Source organism: Rhinatrema bivittatum, chromosome 1 (assembly GCF_901001135.1).
Source record: "Rhinatrema bivittatum chromosome 1, aRhiBiv1.1, whole genome shotgun sequence".
Taxonomy (NCBI): Eukaryota; Metazoa; Chordata; class Amphibia; order Gymnophiona; family Rhinatrematidae; genus Rhinatrema; species Rhinatrema bivittatum.
Genome location: NC_042615.1, coordinates 489,863,076 through 489,882,049, shown reverse-complemented (window position 1 = coordinate 489,882,049; position 18,974 = coordinate 489,863,076). Strand labels below are relative to the sequence as shown.

The 18,974-nt window shown below is 48.9% G+C and overlaps 1 protein-coding gene across 8 annotated transcripts in view; it reads right to left on the bottom strand.

The window, feature by feature from the left end:
• The window catches only part of CCDC171 (coiled-coil domain containing 171), a 982,183-nt gene that overhangs the window by 663,431 nt on the left and 299,778 nt on the right, over positions 1-18,974 (bottom strand). The window lies entirely within an intron of this gene.

Here is an 18,974-nt window from a genome sequence, read left to right as displayed (position 1 = left end):
TAAAATGCCACCCGAAGACTGTCATAATGCTTTAATTCAGTACTGTCATCAGAGTAGGCAACAAAACTGAAGAGGACAATAAAGCTCAACCAAGTCAGTAGAACAGTGGTTCCCAAACCTGTCCTGGGGACTCTCCAGCCAGTCAGGTTTTCAGGAAATCCACAATGAATATGCAAGAGAGAAAATTTTCATGTTATGGAGGCAGTGCATGCAAATTTTTCTCATGCATATTCATTGTGTATGTCCTGAAAACCTGACTGGCTGGGGGTCCCCAGGTCAGGGTTGGGAACCACTGGTTTGGAACAGTGGTTCTCAACCTTTTTTTGGCCGGGACACACCTGACAGATGGTTCTCACATGCATGACACACTGAACATGTGACCATCACGGGGCTAAATGTAAACATGCACTCTGCATCCACAGGAATCCCCTCAACCCCTAGCAATGAGTGCAGAGCAGATCTAGGGCATTACCCTTACAACTCGCCATACAAAAAAGATATTCTGGTTCTGATGACATCCCAGTAAAAGCAAAACAAATGTTGAGATTATTTACCTGATAATCTCCTTTTTCTTAGTGTAGACAGATGGACTCAGAACGATTGGGTATAGTATGCTCGTGCTAGCAGTTGGAGACGGATCTGACATCAGCACGGGTATATATACCCCCACAGGAAGCGTAGCAACTCAGTAATCTTCCTTGCAAAAGCTGTTATGGATGTGTGTACTGACGCTCAGTGAAACAGTGAAACAGGATTCCCCTGACCGATTGATAGTAGCTGGAGACCGCCAGCAGTCACAACCGGAAGGCGTTGACACCTGGTAGAGTGTACGCTCGAATGTAAACAAATGACATGGCTTATCTTGAATCGGTGAAACCCATGTACATAGGCAGCTGGGCGGGATGCTGAGTCCATTTGTCTACACTAAGGAAAAGGAGATTATCAGGTAAGTAATCTCAACATTTCCTGGCGTGTAGCCAGATGGACTCAGAACGAATGGGATGTACAAAAGCTTTACTCCCAGCCTGGGCGGGAGGCTGCCTGAGGACCATGTAGGACCGCCCTCGCAAATGCTGAGTCCTCCCTGGCCTGGACATCCAGACGGTAGAACCTGGAGAAGGTATGGAGGGAGGACCATGTCGCCGCTTTACATATTTCTGCAGGCGACAGCATCCTGGATTCCGCCCAGGATGCCGCTTGTGCTCTGGTAGAATGAGCCTTGACCTGTAGCGGCGGAGACTTCCCAGCCTCTACGTAAGCTGCTCGGATAACTTGTTTAATCCAGCGGGCGATGGTGGGCCGCGAGGCCGCTTCACCTTGTTTCTTCCCGCTGTGCAGGACGAACAGATGGTCCGTCTTTCGTACTTCTTGTGTCACTTCCAGATATCTGGGCAGCAATCTGCCAATGTCGAGATGGCGTAATAAACGCCCTTCTTCAGATTTCTTCAAACCCGCCGTGGTAGGCAGGCATATGGTTTGGTTAAGATGAAACTATGAAACCACTTTAGGTAGAAAGGAGGGAACCGTCCGAAGATGGATAGCCTCAGTAGTGATTCTGAGAAATGGATCCCGGCAGGACAGTGCTTGTAGCTCTGAGATGCGGCGTGCTGAACATACAGCCAGCAAGAACACCATCTTCAAGGTTAGAGAATGGAGAGACAGGCCCCGAAGGGGTCTGAAGGTGGATCCCGCGAGGAAATCCAAAACAAGGTTGAGGTTCCATAAGGGTACCGGCCACTGCAGTGGCGGACAAATATGCTTGACTCCTTTCAGGAAGCGAGAAACATCTGGGTGGTTGGCAATGGTCTTGCCATCCCTCCTGGGGCCATAGCAAGACAGCGCAGCCACCTGAACCTTGATGGAGCTGAGGGAGAGGCCCTTCTGAAGTCCATCTTGCAGGAAATCCAACACAATAGGGATTGTGGTCGCATGTGGATTGGTGCCATGAGTGTTGCACCATGCTTCAAATACTCTCCAGATCCTTACGTAGGTGAGGGATGTGGAAAACTTGCGAGCTCAGAGGAGTGTATCTATCACGGCTTCCGAGTAACCTCTTTTCTTCAGTCTAGCCCTCTCAATGGCCAGACCGTAAGAGAAAATTGAGCCGGATCCTCGTGAAGGATGGGACCTTGACGTAGGTGGTCCCTGAGAGGAGGCAGGGGGAGAGGCTCCCCTGCCAGTAGTCTTCTCATGTCCGCGTACCAGGGTCTTCTTGGCCAGTCTGGTGCCACTAGAAGAACTAGGCCCCGGTGTTTCTGAATCTTGTGGATGATGGCACCCAGCAGAGGCCACGGAGGAAAGGCGTATAGCAGAGTCCCTGGAGGCCATGGCTGAACCAGGGCATCGATTCCGTGTGAGAACGGGTCGCGCTTGCGGCTGAAGTATCTGGGTATTTGAGCATTGGACTTGTCCGCCAGTAAATCCATGTCCGGAATCCCCCAGTGATCCACAATCATCTGGAAGGCTGTGGGTGACAGCTGCCACTCTCCCGGATTTAGGTTTTCTCTGCTGAGGAAGTCTGCCGTGGTGTTGTCCTTCCCGGCAATGTAGACGGCGGAGATGTCCTGAAGATTCGCCTCTGCCCAGGCCATCAGTGGGGCGATCTCCAGAGATACTTGTCGGCGTCTGGTTCCGCCCTAACGGTTGATGTATGCCACCGTGGTGGCGTTGTCGGACATCACTCTGACTGCTCTGTTCTTCAGTCTGTGAGCAAATCGAAGGCATGCCAATTGGACTGCCCGAGCCTCTAGACGGTTGAAGTTCCACGCTGACTCTTCTCTGTTCCACCGCCCTTGTGCGGTGAGTCCTTCGCAGAGTGCTCCCCAGCCGTTCAGGCTGGCATCTGTGGTGAGCAGAGTCCACGTGGGGAGGACATCTTCGACCCCCTGCTCATGTGGTTGGACTGCAACCACCACCGTAACTGGGTCCGTACTCTGGCCGGCAGAGGTAGGTGCGTGGAATAGTTCCGTAGACGGGGGCTCCAGCGAAAGAGCAGGGAGTGTTGTAGAGGTCTCATATGGGCCCTTGCCCAAGGTACCACTTCCAGGGTGGATGCCATGAGACCAAGAACCTGCAGATAATCCCAAGCTATGGGCCGACTGGCTCCCATCAAGTACTGGATACGCGTCTGAAGTTTCAACCTTCTCTTGGTAGTGAGACGGACTGTGTCTGCCTGGGTGTCGAACTGTACCCCCAGGTATTCCAGTGACTGGGAAGGCTGTAGGCAACTCTTGCTGAGGTTGATTACCCAGCCCAAGCTTTCCAGAAGGGCGATCACTCTGTCGGTTGTCCGATGGCTCTCCTCTCGTGACTTCGCCCTGATCAGCCAGTCATCTAGGTAGGGATGGACCAGAATTCCTTCCCGTCTGAGTGCCGCTGCTACCACTATGACCACCTTGGTGAAGGTCCGTGGTGACGTGGCCAACCCGAAGGGCAGAGCCCGGAATTGGAAGTGGCGTCCTAGAACCTTGAAGCGTAGGTAACGCTGATGATCTGGATGGATCGGGATATGCAGGTAGGCTTCCGACAAGTCTAAGGCCGTGAGGAATTCTCCTGGCTGTACTGCGGTCTTGACAGAGCACAGAGTTTCCATGCGAAACCTCGGGACCCTTAAGTATCGATTGACAGACTTGAGGTCCAGTACGGGCCGAAAGGTGCCCCCTTTCTTGGGTACCATGAAATAAATGGAATAGTGTCCAGAATTCACTTCCCATGCAGGTACTGGGATGATGGCTTTCAAGGACAGGAGCCTCGCCAAGGTAGCTTCCAATGCTGCCTTCTTGTGTGTAGGACAGGAAGATTCCACAAACTTGTCCGGAGGGAGGTGATGAAAGTCCAGATAATACCCCTCTCGGATGATGGCGAGGACCCACTGGTCCGACATAATCTCGACCCATCTGGGGTAGAAGAGGGTTAACCTGCCCCCTATGGCTCCGTCCCCCAGATGGATCGGCAGATTCTCATTGTGAGGTGTGGCCAGGACCTGAGCCCGGGCCTGCTCCCCTCTTGTGCTGCTTGGTCCGAAAGGACTGATTCTGGGCCTGAGGACGAGGTGCCTGATAGCGACTCCTGTAGGGAACGAAGCGCTGGGAACTTCTACCCCTGGAGGGCCTTGGAAAGGCGCGCTGGTTCCTTCTGAACCGATCTTCCGGCAGTCGAGGTACTGGAGAAGCGCCCCATGTGCTGGCCAATTTATCAAGGTCGCTGCCAAACAGGAAAGAGCCCTTAAAGGGCAATCTGGTGAGGCGTGTCTTTGAAAGCGCATCGGCTGATCATTTCCGTATCCAGAGCTGCCTCCTGGCAGCTACGGAGGATGAGATCCCCTTGGCTGTTGTTCGGACTATGTCTGATGCAGCATCCGTGAGGAACGAGAGAGCTGACTCCATGTCTGCTGCTGGAGCGTTGTTCCTGACCTGTGACAAACAGGCACGCGTCACCACTGTGCAGCAGGTTGCGATCCGCAAAGATAGAGCTGCCACCTCAAAAGTCTGTTTCAGAATGGCGTCCAGTCGCCGGTTATGAGGTTACTTGAGGGCCGTCCCCCCTTCAACTGGAATGGTAGTGCGCTTGACCACAGCGCTAATCAAGGCGTCCACCTGAGGGCACGCCAGCAGGTCCTGGATAGCCGGTGCCAGTGGGTACATGCCCGTCAGGGCCCGGCCCCCTTTGAATGAAGCCGCTGGTGCAGCCCATTCTAAATCTATCAGTTGTTGTGCTGCTTGCAAGAATGGAAAATGGTGGGCTGTAAGACGAAGACCTTCCAGCAGGGGGTTGTGCGCAGAGGGTACCGTAGCGCTGGGACCTGTAATATCCAACTCCGCCAGACACTGAGACACCAGGTCGGAGAGATCCTCCTTAGGGAAGAACCGCCTCATGGTTCTATATGGCTCAATCCCTGGGGGAAGTTCCCCCTCGTCCGGGAGTTCGGACTCGTCCGGTGAAACCTCCTGGTCTGACTGATCTGGACTGTCCAGCGGCGGGAGGCCCTGCTCACGATAAGGGCGTGAGGGTCCAGGAACAGGATCCGCAGGAGCCGCCACCGCAGCGGCAGCCGCAGCAGCCACCGCAGGAACCGCAGAAACAGCAGGAACAACAGGAACAACAGGAACAACAGGAACCGCAGGGCCTGGACGGGAAGCCGTTTGCATCTGTACAAAGGCATGAATCCCCTTAAAGAGATCCACCCAGGAAATTGAAGCAGCCTCTAATCGCCGGGGTACAAGATCTCCCGGGATTCCCGATTGGTCGAGACTGACCGCTAAATCCGGGGTAGCCCCTGGGGAACTGTCAGCAAAACGTGGCTGAGACTGGTCCTGGCCCGAGGGTCCCACGGCCTCCTCACATTGGGCACATAGGGAGTCTGGCTCTTCACTGTGCGTGGTTCTAAGCTGGCATGCGGAGCAGAGGCCGAGGGCTTTAATGCCGGAGGCAGGCGGTGCCCCCGCTGAAGACACTGAGGCGTTCTGTTCCATTGAAAAGTATGCGCTGAATGATAAGCGGCAACAATATACGCTTAATAGAACAGGCGCACAATAATAATATGCGGCAGCAACATGCGCTTAATACAACAGGCGCACAATAATAATATGCGGCAGCAATATGCGCTTAGTACAACAGGCGCTTAATAATAATATGCGGCAGCAATATGCGCTTAATACAACAGGCGCTCAATAATAATAATAATAATAAGCGGCAGCTATATACGCTTAATACAACAGGCGCTCGATAATAATATGCGGCCTTAAGACAACAGGCGCTCATCCGTATGCGGTGAACAATATACGCGCAATGATGTGCAATATGCGGCCATGAATACACGCTCAATTGTATGCAATATGCTCTTAGCAATATGCGGTTAGAAATACATGCTCAATGTTATTCAATATGCTCTCAGCAATAAGCGGTTAGCAATACACGCTCAATGGTATTCAATAGGCTCTCAGCAATAAGCGGTTAACAACACACGCTCAATGGAATTCAATATGCTCTCAGCAATAAGCGGTTAGCAATACACGCTCAATGGTATTCAATAGGCTCTCAGCAATAAGCGGTTAACAACACACGCTCAATGGTATTCAATATGCTCTCAGCAATAAGCGGTTAGCAAATACACGCTCAATGGTATTCAATATGCTCTCACACACTCGCAATGGTATGCAATATGCTTTCAGTAATAAGGCAATATACGCACAATGAGGAATATAATATGCGCTTAGTCATAGAGCTGCGCCTATTACGGGCGCTCAATACCTGAGCAAGGCCTCACAAAATGGTGCCCTCCACGGCGTGCCACGCCGCCGATCCTCTGTTCCTCGGAGACCAGAAGTAAAAGACGTACACCTTACCTGATCCTCGGCGCTTCCCGGCTGGAACCCGGGCGGTCTCCGGCTGAGGGGGGAGAGGGCAAGTACCTTCACCGCCGCGTTTGAGGATATGCACCCGCTGCCTCGTCCACGCCGGGACCGAAGCGCCTCGTATGCCTCATCCGAACCTCGCCCGGGGGCTACGTCCCTGCCGCGATTCGGCCACCGGACCGAGGACTTAAACCTCCGGGGGATCACGGAAATCACCCCGGGAAACTCTACTGGGGGAGGGACCTTAGGGTATCACCGCAGGAGTGCGGGGCTCGATGCTGTAGAAGTTTTAGTGGAAAGAAAGTAGAAAGTAGAAAATAGAAAGTAGATTTGGAAAACACGCTCAGCGAGCGTGCAGGCTCTCCAAACTGCTTTGGAGACGGAAATTACTGAGTTGCTACACTTCCTGTGGGGGTATATATACCCGTGCTGACGTCAGATCCGTCTCCAACTGCTAGCATGAGCATACTATACCCATTCGTTCTGAGTCCATCTGGCTACACGCCAGGAAACTCCTTTTACTACCACTAATGCATATCCTATTGAGAAAACACAACAAATAAGGTTGATACACATGCCTATATGCTAGTAAAATACTTCAGCTCGCTCACACACCCAGAACTGACCTTCACCAAGTACAGAAAAACCACAAATTATAAATATGGAGACAGAAACTGGAATGGAAAACAAAAAAAAACACTCTGCATGCAGTGCGAACCTGGAGAAATGGAAAGAGAAATATAGCACCTAACAGACTCTCAGGATTTGCAATAATGCACACAAACTAACCCGCACAAAGTTACACCTGTATTATGGAACACACACAAACAGTAACAAACGTATCTAAGAAATACAACTATTAAACCAGGCCCTAAAGCAAAATTGCTTACCTTGTAATAGGTGTTATCCCAGGACAGCAGGATGTAGTCCTCACATATGGGTGACGTCGGTAACGGAGCCCTAGTGCGGGAAAACTTCTGTCAAAGTTTCTAGAAACTTTTGACTGGCAGCCTGGGGCTACTGGGCATGCCCAGCATGCCATGATATTCTCTGCCACAGGGGTCTCACTTCAGTCTCGTATGTAGCAATAAGCATTAGCAAAATAAAATTAGGAAAATAGGAAGGCCCAACTCTGCGGGGTGGCGGGTGGGTTCCGTGAGGACTACATCCTGCTGTCCTGGGATAACACCTATTACAAGGTAAGCAATTTTGCTTTATCCCAGGACAAGCAGGATGCTAGTCCTCACATATGGGTGATTAGCAAGCTAGAGGCTGAGTCATTTAATATGAAGGCAACAGTGATGTGTTGTTGTGCAAATGAGTCAGCCGAAGATAGCATGAATTTGGTTGCAGAAGGAGTTGGGTTTAAACTGGAAACAAGTTCTTTAAGACAGATTGTCCATAGGCCGAATCTTGTTTTCCTTGCTTGTCCAAGCAGTAATGAGCTGCAAAAGTGTGAAGAGAAGTCCATGTTGCTGCTTTACATATGTCAAGTATTGGCACTGAACGGTAGTGTGCTACTGAGGTTGACATTGCTCTTACGGAGTGTGCCTTCACTCGCCCTTGGAGAGGAAAGCCTGCTTTTTCATAGCAAAACTGTATGCAATCTGCTAGCCAATTGGATAGAGTGTGTTTACCCACTGCTTTACCTGGTTTGTTTGAATCATAAGATACAAAGAGCTGATTGGATTTCCTGTGAACTGCAGTGCGGTTTAAATAAAAGGATAGAGCACGTTTACAGTCCAAAGTATGCAAGGCTGCTTCTCCTTGGTGAAAGTGAGGTCTTGGAAAGAATGTGGGTAAAACTATGGATTGGTTCAAGTGGAATTCCGTGACCACTTTGGGAAGGAATTTTGGATGTGTACGTAGGACCACTCTGTCAAGGAAAAACCTTGTGTAGGGTGCATACGTGACCAGTGCTTGTAATTCACTAACTCTTCTAGCCGATGTAATGGCTATGAGGAAGATAGTCTTCCATGTGAGAAATTTAATGGCACAGGAGTCTATGGGTTCAAAAGGAGAACGCATAAGTCTTGTTAATACCAGATTCAAGTCCCATTCTCTGACTGGAGGTCGAATTGGTGGTTTGAGTTGCGTTAAACCTCTCATAAATCTGCTGACGAGAGGTTGTGTGGAAATTGGTGCATCTCCTACCTTATTATGGTAAGCTGAGATTGCACTTAAATGAACTCTTACGGATGAAGTCTGAAGACCAGAGTCTGAAAGATGGTATAAGTAGTCTAGTAGCGAGGTAATGGTGCAAGTGAAGGGATCAATGTTGTTTTGCTTGCACCAGTAGGTGAATCTTTTCCATTTGGAAGCGTAATTCTTTCTTGTGGAAGGTTTACGTGAAGCTATGAGTACTTGTGAAATATGAGTTGAAAGATTGAGTGGTTGTAATATCAAACTTTCAACATCCATGCTGTCAGGGATAGGGACTGAAGGTTGGGATGTCGTAACCGGCCCTGGTCCTGAGTTATGAGAGTGGGAGCTATTCCCAGTCGAATTGGATCTCTGACTGAGAGGTCCAACAGTGTGGGGAACTATACTTGTCGAGGCCAATATGGGGCTATGAGTATCATGGACCCCTTGTCCTGTTGTAGTTTCACCAGAGTTTTGGTTATGAGCGGTATTGGAGGATACGCGTATAGTAGGTCTGAGTTCCAAGGCCGAGCAAAGGTGTCCTTGGCTGGTTGGTTCTTCTGTTTGTGTAGAGAACATAACTTGTCCACTTTGTGATTGAGATGTGACGCAAAGAGGTCTATTGTTGGTTGGCCCCAACGTTGGAATATCCTGGCCGCTCCTGCAGGATCCAGGGACCTTTCGTGTGGTTGGAATTGACGACTGAGTCGATCCGCTACGACATTGTGTATACCTGCCAGATAAGTGGCTCGTAGGAATATTGAGTGATTCAGGGCCCAGCCCCAAATTTGTGCAGCTTCCTGACACAGGAGATACGAGCCCGTACCTCCCTGTTTGTTGACGTACCACATGGCTACTGTATTGTCTGTTTGAATCAGAATAGTCTTGTGTGAAAGGAAATCCTTGAACGCATGCAGTGCATAACGTATAGCTCGAAGTTCCAGAAAATTGATTTGATATGTTGCTTCGAGTTTTGTCCAAGTTCCTTAAGTTTGGAGATTGTCTATGTGAGCTCCCCAACCCAAGGTGGATGCATCTGTAGTTAAAGTAATTTGTGGAATTGGTTGTTGGAAGGGTAAGCCCTTGCGCAAGTTGTCTGTGTTGATCCACCAAAGGAGCGAAGAGTGTAGTTGGTGGGTTACCTGAATTGGAGAATGTAGTGGTTGAATGGCTTGGATCCATTGTGACCGTAATGTCCATTGAGTTACTCTCATGGCTAGTCTTGCCATAGGAGTGACATGAACTGTGGAGGCCATGTGGCCTAGTAAATTAGAATACGATGAGCTGTTGTCTGCGTGCTTGAAAGAATTGAGTGTGCTAGGAAGGCTAATGTTTCTGCTCGATCCTCGGGTAGAAAAGCCTTTGCAAGGACTGTGTTCAATTCTGCTCCTATGAATTGGAGCAAGTGAGACGGTGTGAGGTGGGACTTTTGATAATTTATGAGAAATCCCATGGCATGAAGTAGAGCAATGGTTTGATTGAGAGAATTGATTGCTCCTTGATGAGACTGACTCCTGATGAGCCAATCATCTAGGTATGGGAAGACATGAACACCTTGTTTGTGTAAGTGTGCTGCTATTACTGCCAGACATTTTGTGAATACTCTGGGAGCAGAGGCGAGTCCGAAGGGCAGTACTCTGTACTGGAAATGTTGATGACCTACCATGAAACGCAGATATTTGCGGTGAGGAGGAAATATTGGAATGTGAGCATATGCATCTTGAAGGTCCAGAGAACAAAGCCAATCTTCCTTTTGGAGGAGTGGAAGCATGGTACCTAGCGAGACCATTCTGAACTTTTCCTTTTTTAGAAATTTGTTTAGATTTCTGAGGTCTAGGATGGGCCGTAGGCCTCCTGATTTCTTTGGAATGAGGAAATATCGGGAGTAGAATCCTCTGCCCTGCTAAGACTGGGGCACTGGCTCTATGGCCCTGGATTTCAGAAGGGTGGATAATTCTATTTGAAGTTGAGGAATGTGATTTCTGTTGGGAGAAATCAGAGGTGCTTGAAGCTCTGTAGGTATTGTTAGGAAATTGAGCTTGTACCCGTGGAATATGATGGAAAGAACCCATTGATCTGTCATTATGGTTTTCCATGTGCTGTAGAAATGGGATAATCTTCCCCCCACCGGTAAGTGTGAGTGAAGATTCAGAGATTGGCTGGGTTCTCTGGAGATGTTTTCAAAAACCAGCTGTGGGACCTGTTTGAGCGGAAGGTGCAGGTCTGGTTGTTCTTTGTTGGTGAGGTTGTGGCCTGTGCTGGGATCTTGGTTGGCGAGGCCTAGTTGCCGGTGGATAGTATCTTTTAGGACGGTAATAGGGCCTGCGAATATCCCTTCGCTGGGTACGACGTACAGCGTGGGTAGTGGTATCATGTGGCATGGAAGATAACTGCCTAAAGGTCTCCGTATGCTCTTTTAGTTGAGAGACCGCTTCTTGAACCTTTGTTCCAAATAAGTTATCCCCTGCACAGGGTAGGTCTACCAACTTTTCTTGGACCTCTGTTCTGAGGTCTGATGCTTTTAGCCAGGCCCATCTGCGAGCACTTATGCCAGAAGCTGCCACCCTTGAGGCTGTCTCAAATGAGTCATAGGCGGCTCTAACTTCATGCTTGCCGGCTTCAAAAGCTTTTTGAATGAGATGTTGTGCTGGCTCTCTGAATTCCTGGGGCAAAGATGGTATGAACTCCTCCATCTGCTTCCAGAGGTTCCTTTGGTACTGTGTGATGTACAATTGGTAGGCTGCAATTCTAGAATTGAGGATTGCACCTTGAAAAACCTCCCTTCCAAATGTGTCCAAGAACCTATTATCCTTCCCTGGAGGATTAGAGGAGTGCACTCTTGATCTTTTTGCTTTTTTCTGTGCTGATTCTACCACCACAGAAGAATGCGGCAGTTGGGATTTCTGGAAACCTGGTGCAGGTTGAACTAAATAGGTGGAGTCCATTCTTTTATTGATGGGAAGAACAGAGCAAGGATGTTCCCACATTCTTTGTTGAAGTTGAAGAAGAATATCATGCATAGGTATTGCCATGACTTGCTTGGGGGGATCTACGAATTGTAGCACCTCAAGCGTTTGGTGACGGAGATCCTGCTCAGATTCTAATTTAAATAGAATAGAGTCGGCCATCTCTTGGATAAAAGAGGAGAAAGTAAGGTCTTCTGGTAGAGACTGCTTTCTTGGATGAGGAGGAGACGGGTCAGACATGAAAGTTTCTGAGGTGTTAGATTGTGTGTCGCTCCAGGAATCATATTCTGGAATATGAGGACCTGGTTTTTTAGCTGGATGTGGAGGAGGTACACCAGAGGGTCCTGGAATGGGTTCTTGTGGAGAAGCCTCTTCTTCCACCGGGTTTGAAGGTAAAGAATCCAGGAGATCCTGATATTTTTTCTGAAGTATTGAGTATAATCTTGCTTCAGATGATGTATCCACTGTAGAAGAAAGTGGCATCGTAGATTTTGTCTTTGTCATCGCTGACATCGGTGTCTTGTCTCTCGATGACTGCTCGGTACCCATGGTGGGTATATACAGCGATGCCTGATGAAAACGAGCAGGAAGCATCGATGGTACACTCGATGAAAAAGTAGGCAACGATGAGGGCATCGAGGTGAATGTAGTCGTTCGCTCTGGAGGGAGGAACGAATCCGGAAGCCGGACGGGGCCTTGCGCTGCTATGGTTGTTGTCGACATGGCAGTGAGTGGCATAGATCTAGTGGCCGGTGTCGAGTAAGCCTCCGTTGTCGAGGCAATGGCCGGCATCGGGCTCGTGCCTGGCATCGGGACAGTGCCCGGCATCGAGAGAGCACCCGGCATCGAGAGAGGTCCCGGCATCGGGTCGATACCCGACATCGGGTCAGTACCCGGCATTGGGTCAGTACCCGGCATCGGGAAATGTCCCGGAATCGCTGGCACCATTGATGGAAGAGACCTCGATACTGATTGTACCGGCATCGGTGAAGTCGATGTTAAAGGGGACGTCACCGGCATCAGCGGAGGTGCCGGCAGGTGTTCCTTAATCGCTTGTAAAACTGCCTCTTTTATGTAGGATATGAAGTCCTGTGGCATCGACAAAGGTGGTGCCACCGGTGGAAGTGTCGATGCCTCCGTATGTTGCAGAAGTGACGTCGGAGTAGGCCCTTCAGGCACAGAGGCTATAGTAAGTTTAGGCCGTTTCGGTAACGGTTCTCCTCGGTCAAGTGCCGACGGTGAGGTCAGGGCGTGTCTGTGGCGATGTTTATGTTTAGGCCGGACGTCTACTGCCGAGCGTATCGACAATGTCGACGGAGTAGGGGAGGATTTATCTCCGGAACAGTCAGCTCGGTGCTTTTTTAACAGTACCTTTTTCGATACTCCGGATGGCGAAGATTTCGAAGAAGTAGCTGGAGAAGGAGTCAGTTGTAAGCTGAATAGCTGTTGGATCTTCTCCTGGCGGAGCTTACGGCCTTTTGGCGTCATCGCTTGACATTTCTCACACGATGAAATGTTGTGCTTTTCCCCGAGACATCTAACGCACTCTTCGTGCAGATCGGTAACCGACATTGTGCGGTTACAATTCGGGCATTTTTTGAATCCTGAAGACATCTTGACATCGACGGCCGTCGATGACAGAAAATTGAATTTCAGTTTTTTTTGGAAACCGAAATAATTCACCAGCCGGTGATATATGAAAAAAATTTTGAGACCCCTTAATGGAGAGAAATATATATATTAGAATTATAACACTGAGGTAACTCAGAGGGCTCCGATATCCGTGCTGCTGTCCAGCTGAGCGGAAAAACGAAGACTGAAGTGAGACCCCTGTGGCAGAGAATATCATGGCATGCTGGGCATGCCCAGTAGCCCCAGGCTGCCAGTCAAAAGTTTCTACAAACTTTGACAGAAGTTTTCCCGCACTAGAGCTCCGTTACTGACGTCACCCATATGTGAGGACTAGCATCCTGCTTGTCCTGGGATAAACACTAATACATTTCCTATTGGGAAAACAGAATAAGCCAAGCTGCTATAGAGACCCACACAGAAATAATTGTACAGCTATACTAAAAATGTTACAAAACAGCTGCTGAACAGAATAATATCCAACAATTAAAAACTCATAAGAAATTATTAAAACATGTCCAAATATCAATAAAATATTTCAAACAGCAGACATCACATAATACCCAATAATTAAAATGGCAGTCAATCAAGAAAAATAAATTTAAAAAGCCACCTTTACTTACCCTCTCCAGCAACTCTCCTACTCCTTTCCCTTCCAGGCCAATAGCATTCACCAGAAGCAGCAAGGGCTGCTGAAGCTCTGTCCTCACAGTCCTCTTCCTTAGCTCCCACAACCAGTCACTCACACAAACACCCCGAATTAGACCCCACGACCAGTCTCGGTCTCTCTCACACCAGTCATCTTCCTGACCAGTCTCTCTCTCAGTCACGCTCATGGTCTCTTATATACAAGCTCTCAATCACACACAAATGCTCTCGCACCCATTCACACTAGCTCTTAACCAGGCTTCCATTCACACCTACACACACAAGTTCTCACCCAAGCACCCATTCACACCAGCTCTCACCCAGGCTTTCATTCACACCCACAGACACAAGCTCTCACCCATGCATTCATTCACACCCACAGACACAAACTCTCACCCAGGCATCCATTCACACCCACAGACACAAGCTCTCACCCAGGCATCCATTCACACCCGCAAGCTCTCACCCATTCACACCAGCTCTCATCCATGTAACCATTCACACCCACAGACACAAGCTCTCACGCAGGCTTCCATTCACACCCACACACATAAGAACTCACCCAAACACCCATTCACACCCATACACACAAGCTCTCACCCAGGCTTCCATTCACACCCAAACACACAAGCTCTCACCCAAGTACCCATTCACACCAGCTCTCACGCAAGCACCCATTCACACCAGCTCTCACCCATGTATCCATTCACACCAACAGACACAAGCTCTCACCCAGGCTTTCATTCACACCCACACACATAAGAACTCACCCAAGCACCCATTCACACCCATACACACAAGCTCTCACCCAGGCTTCCATTCACACCCAAACACACAAGCTCTCACCCAAGTACCCATTCACACCAGCTCTCACGCAAGCACCCATTCACACCAGCTCTCACCCATATATCCATTCACACCAACAGACACAAGCTCTCACCCAGATTTCCATTCACACCCACACACAAGAACTCACCCAAGCACCCATTCACACTAGCTCTCGCCCATGTATCCATTCACACCCACAGACACAAGCTCTCACCCAGGCTTCCATTCACACCCACACACATAAGAACTCACCCAAGCGCCCATTCACACCAGCTCTCACCCTGGCACCCACACACACCAGCTCTCACCCTTGCACCCTTTCACACCCACACACCAGCTCTCACCCTGGCACCCATTCACACCCAAACACACAAGCTCTCACCCAAGTACCCATTCACACCAGCTCTTACGCAAGCACCCATTCACACCAGCTCTCACCCATGTATCCATTCACACCAACAGACACAAGCTCTCACCCAGGCATTCATTCACACCCACAGACACAAACTCTCACCCAGGCATCCATTCACACCCACAGACACAAGCTCTCACCCAGGCATCCATTCACACCCGCAAGCTCTTACCCATTCACACCAGCTCTTACCCAAGCACCCATTCACACCAGCTCTCATCCATGTAACCATTCACACCCACAGACACAAGCTCTCACCCAGGCTTCCATTCACACCCACCCACATAAGAACTCACCCAAGCACCCATTCACACCCATACACACAAGCTCTCACCCAGGCTTCCATTCACACCCAAACACACAAGCTCTCACCCAGGCTTCCATTCACACCCAAACACACAAGCTCTCACCCAAGTACCCATTCACACCAGCTCTCACGCAAGCACCCATTCACACCAGCTCTCACCCATGTATCCATTCACACCAACAGACACAAGCTCTCACCCAGGCTTCCATTCACACCCACACACATAAGAACTCACCCAAGCACCCATTCACACCCATACACACAAGCTCTCACCCAGGCTTCCATTCACACCCAAACACACAAGCTCTCACCCAAGTACCCATTCACACCAGCTCTCACGCAAGCACCCATTCACACCAGCTCTCACCCATGTATCCATTCACACCAACAGACACAAGCTCTCACCCAGGTTTCCATTCACACCCACACACAAGAACTCACCCAAGCACCCATTCACACTAGCTCTCACCCATGTATCCATTCACACCCACAGACACAAGCTCTCACCCAGGCTTCCATTCACACCCATACACATAAGAACTCACCCAAGCGCCCATTCACACCAGCTCTCACCCTGGCACCCATTCACACCCACACACACCAGCTCTCACCCTAGCACCCATTCACACCCACACACACACACACCAGCTCTCACCCTGGCACCCATTCACACCCACACACACACACACCAGCTCTCACCCTGGCACCCATTCACACCCACACACACACACACCAGCTCTCACCCTGGCACCCATTCACACCCACCCACACACTCTCACCCAGGCACTCATGCACACACACAGACACACCAGCTCTCACCCAGGCACTCATGCACACACACAGACACACCCACTCTCACCAAAAATGTATTCTTTCTTCACTGCAGGGATGGGCTCCAGTTCCGCCGCGGCTTTACTCCGGCGGGCCTTCTTTTTGCACCACCACAAGGCTGGGCTTCTGTTGTAGCCTCGGTCGGGGTCAGGTTTCCTCTTCGCCGCCACAGGCTGTGGCGGCCATGCTTCATCGGCGTCCGGTTTCCTCTTTGCCGCCATGGGCTGTGGCGGCCTGGCTTCGTCAGCGTCTGAAACTGCTATTTCTTCCATCCCACCCCTGGGCTAGGCCATGCCTGCTCACCGGCCAATCAAAGGCTTCCTCCCTTCTTCCTACTCCCACTGGTAGGTAGAAGGGAGGAGGTTTCCGATTGGCCTGCGTGGGGGCAGGCAGAATGAAGGAGGCTTCCCAATGGGCAATGGGGGTAGGAAGAAAGGAGGCTTCCAATTGGCCCGCGGGGGCTGGAAAAAAGGGAGAAGGGAAGTGCAACAGGCAGTGGGACACCGGGAGACGCAACACACCTGCCGGTGTTTGGTGACTCACTAGTATGTCACGACACACCGGTTGAGAAACGCTGGTTTGGAAGATACAACAGTGGTCAAGGAGGTAGAAATTTCTGATCCCTCCACCCAGATAGGACAACAGACATGAAAGCAGTATTTGGTCAGCTGTAAGCAAAAATTCATATAAATCTGGATTCGGGGCTAGAAACAGCGGTAAACAAAGAAGCACAGTTAGTTCCTTCTGTCACTGAGACTAATGACAGAGTTAAGATGGCAGTAGACAGAGTGGGAGGATTCTTTCTAGTCATGATGCATCAGAAAATCAAAAAGTTGGAGTGCTCATTTAAGTCATGGCAGACAAGCAGGACAAATTGGGAAATAGGAGTCACCACAATAACAGTCGCATGCTTGACCTGCCTGAAAAAGCAGAGGGCCCAAGGACAGTGAATTTTTCACTGAATGGCTGCCACGCATCTTTAGATTTCTTAATGAGAACTGGTCTGAGAGAGGGGCAGGAGTTAAAAGTTAAAATTAAAAAAAATTAGCATATGAACAAGCTAAGTTACAATGTTGTTGTCCTTAGGCCAGTACCAGACAGAAATTGAAGACTACGACAGGTAATTATCCACTTGCAGTACTTTGGGGATAAGATATAAAGTTATGTCTTCTGCCCACAGGACGAAAAAGATTTTTTTTTAACCAGGATTCAAGGATTTACATATTCTAGGACTTATCTGTGAGTCTACAAGGCCACTGGCAGGAGCTCCTGCGTATTAAGGAGCAGCTCAGGAAGAGAGGAGCAGTTTAAGCCATGATCTGTCCTGAATAAGTGAAGGTTTACCCTGATTGGTACTATCAAAATTTAAGGTACTCGAGCAGCACAGCAATTTCTTCAGTCACTGACTACAAGTAAGGTAGACTCTGACTGAACTAAACCTCTGCTTTGACACAGTTTTCATTCAACTGCATTACAACCAATAGCAGTGGTTTTACTTTGAGACTTAACAGGTAAAATGAGTCTTTGCACTCTAATTTTTTTGGCTCCTTGGAGCTCAGAGAGCAAAAGAGCAAAAACAAAAGTGGACCAATTGAATGGAAGCAGCATCCCAGATCTGGGTGGTTTTTTTTTGGGGGGGGGGGGGATTACTATTTGTGACATTATGGCTTTATATTTTACAGCTATTCATAATATTGCTTATGAGGTTGCTCATAGGTAAACCCGTCTTAGCATAGGCTACATGGAAACAGCAATGATCAGAAACAGTCAAGGTCCTTATTTATCCTTAATTTTTTTATTTTCTTCTTTTTCCCCTAATTTTGCTTTTTCTTCCCTCTTAAATTATTATTCACGTAATGAATCTCATAACAAGCACAAGCTCGTGTGTATTCATTTCAGTAATTGTGTATTTTCTAAGGTCATTTTTACTTCATTATGAATGCCATTCTGTTGAGTCTGGTAATTCAGCAGGGTGCCCTTGAGCATGGTTCCTTTTCTGGTAACTTCACCTTATGTAGTCTGATAGCTGCTTAGTAGCCTGTACAAAAGGGGTGTGGGAGATGAAAGTTTTATTTGTTTTGGATTTCAAAGTGTTATCATATCCAGGTCTTCAGTGTTATCCCAGCTGGCTTTCAAGGCAACTAGTTGAGTTTAAGATGATTACGTGAAAGGCTAAACATCTTTTATATGGGAGGAAGAGACGTCACTCCTCATGCGAGCAGCTTAACCTTTGGGCTCCGACTCTCCTGGACCCAAACAGCGCCGTAAACGTGCCAAAGAGCCTAAAAATCAAACACTGTGCTAGCTAAACCTTCCTAGCAACTAAAGCCAATGTCAATGAAATATAAATCAACAGATCTTCGCACGTATTCTTACTCTAAGGGCAGTGAAGAGTCTGAGGACACGCGGCTCAAAATGGCATCTGAGGAAGCCAAAGATGAAACAGAGGAGGCAAGTGATGATACAAGCGAGACTTCCAATGATTTACCCACCTGTGCAGAGATGAAGAAATGGTTTTGCGAATTGAGGCAAGACCTAAAGAATTACAAGACGGAAATCTATGCCTTGATAGCTGAACTTCAAGAAGATAACGCAGAGATAGGCAGACGGATCGAAGAGGCTGAGATTCGTCTAGACACACAGGGGGAAGGTTAGCATAGCCTATAACGAGATCATGATGCCTTGCAAGTATCCTATCAATCTCTTTCAGACAAATTGGAGGACATTGAAAATCATAGCCGGAGTAATATTCGCATAAGGGGAGTTCCGGACACTGAAGAATTTAATGACTGTGTGTCTGTAGTGGAAAAGATCTCTAAATTCTTTTTGACTACCACCGAGACCAATATGGAAAGCAC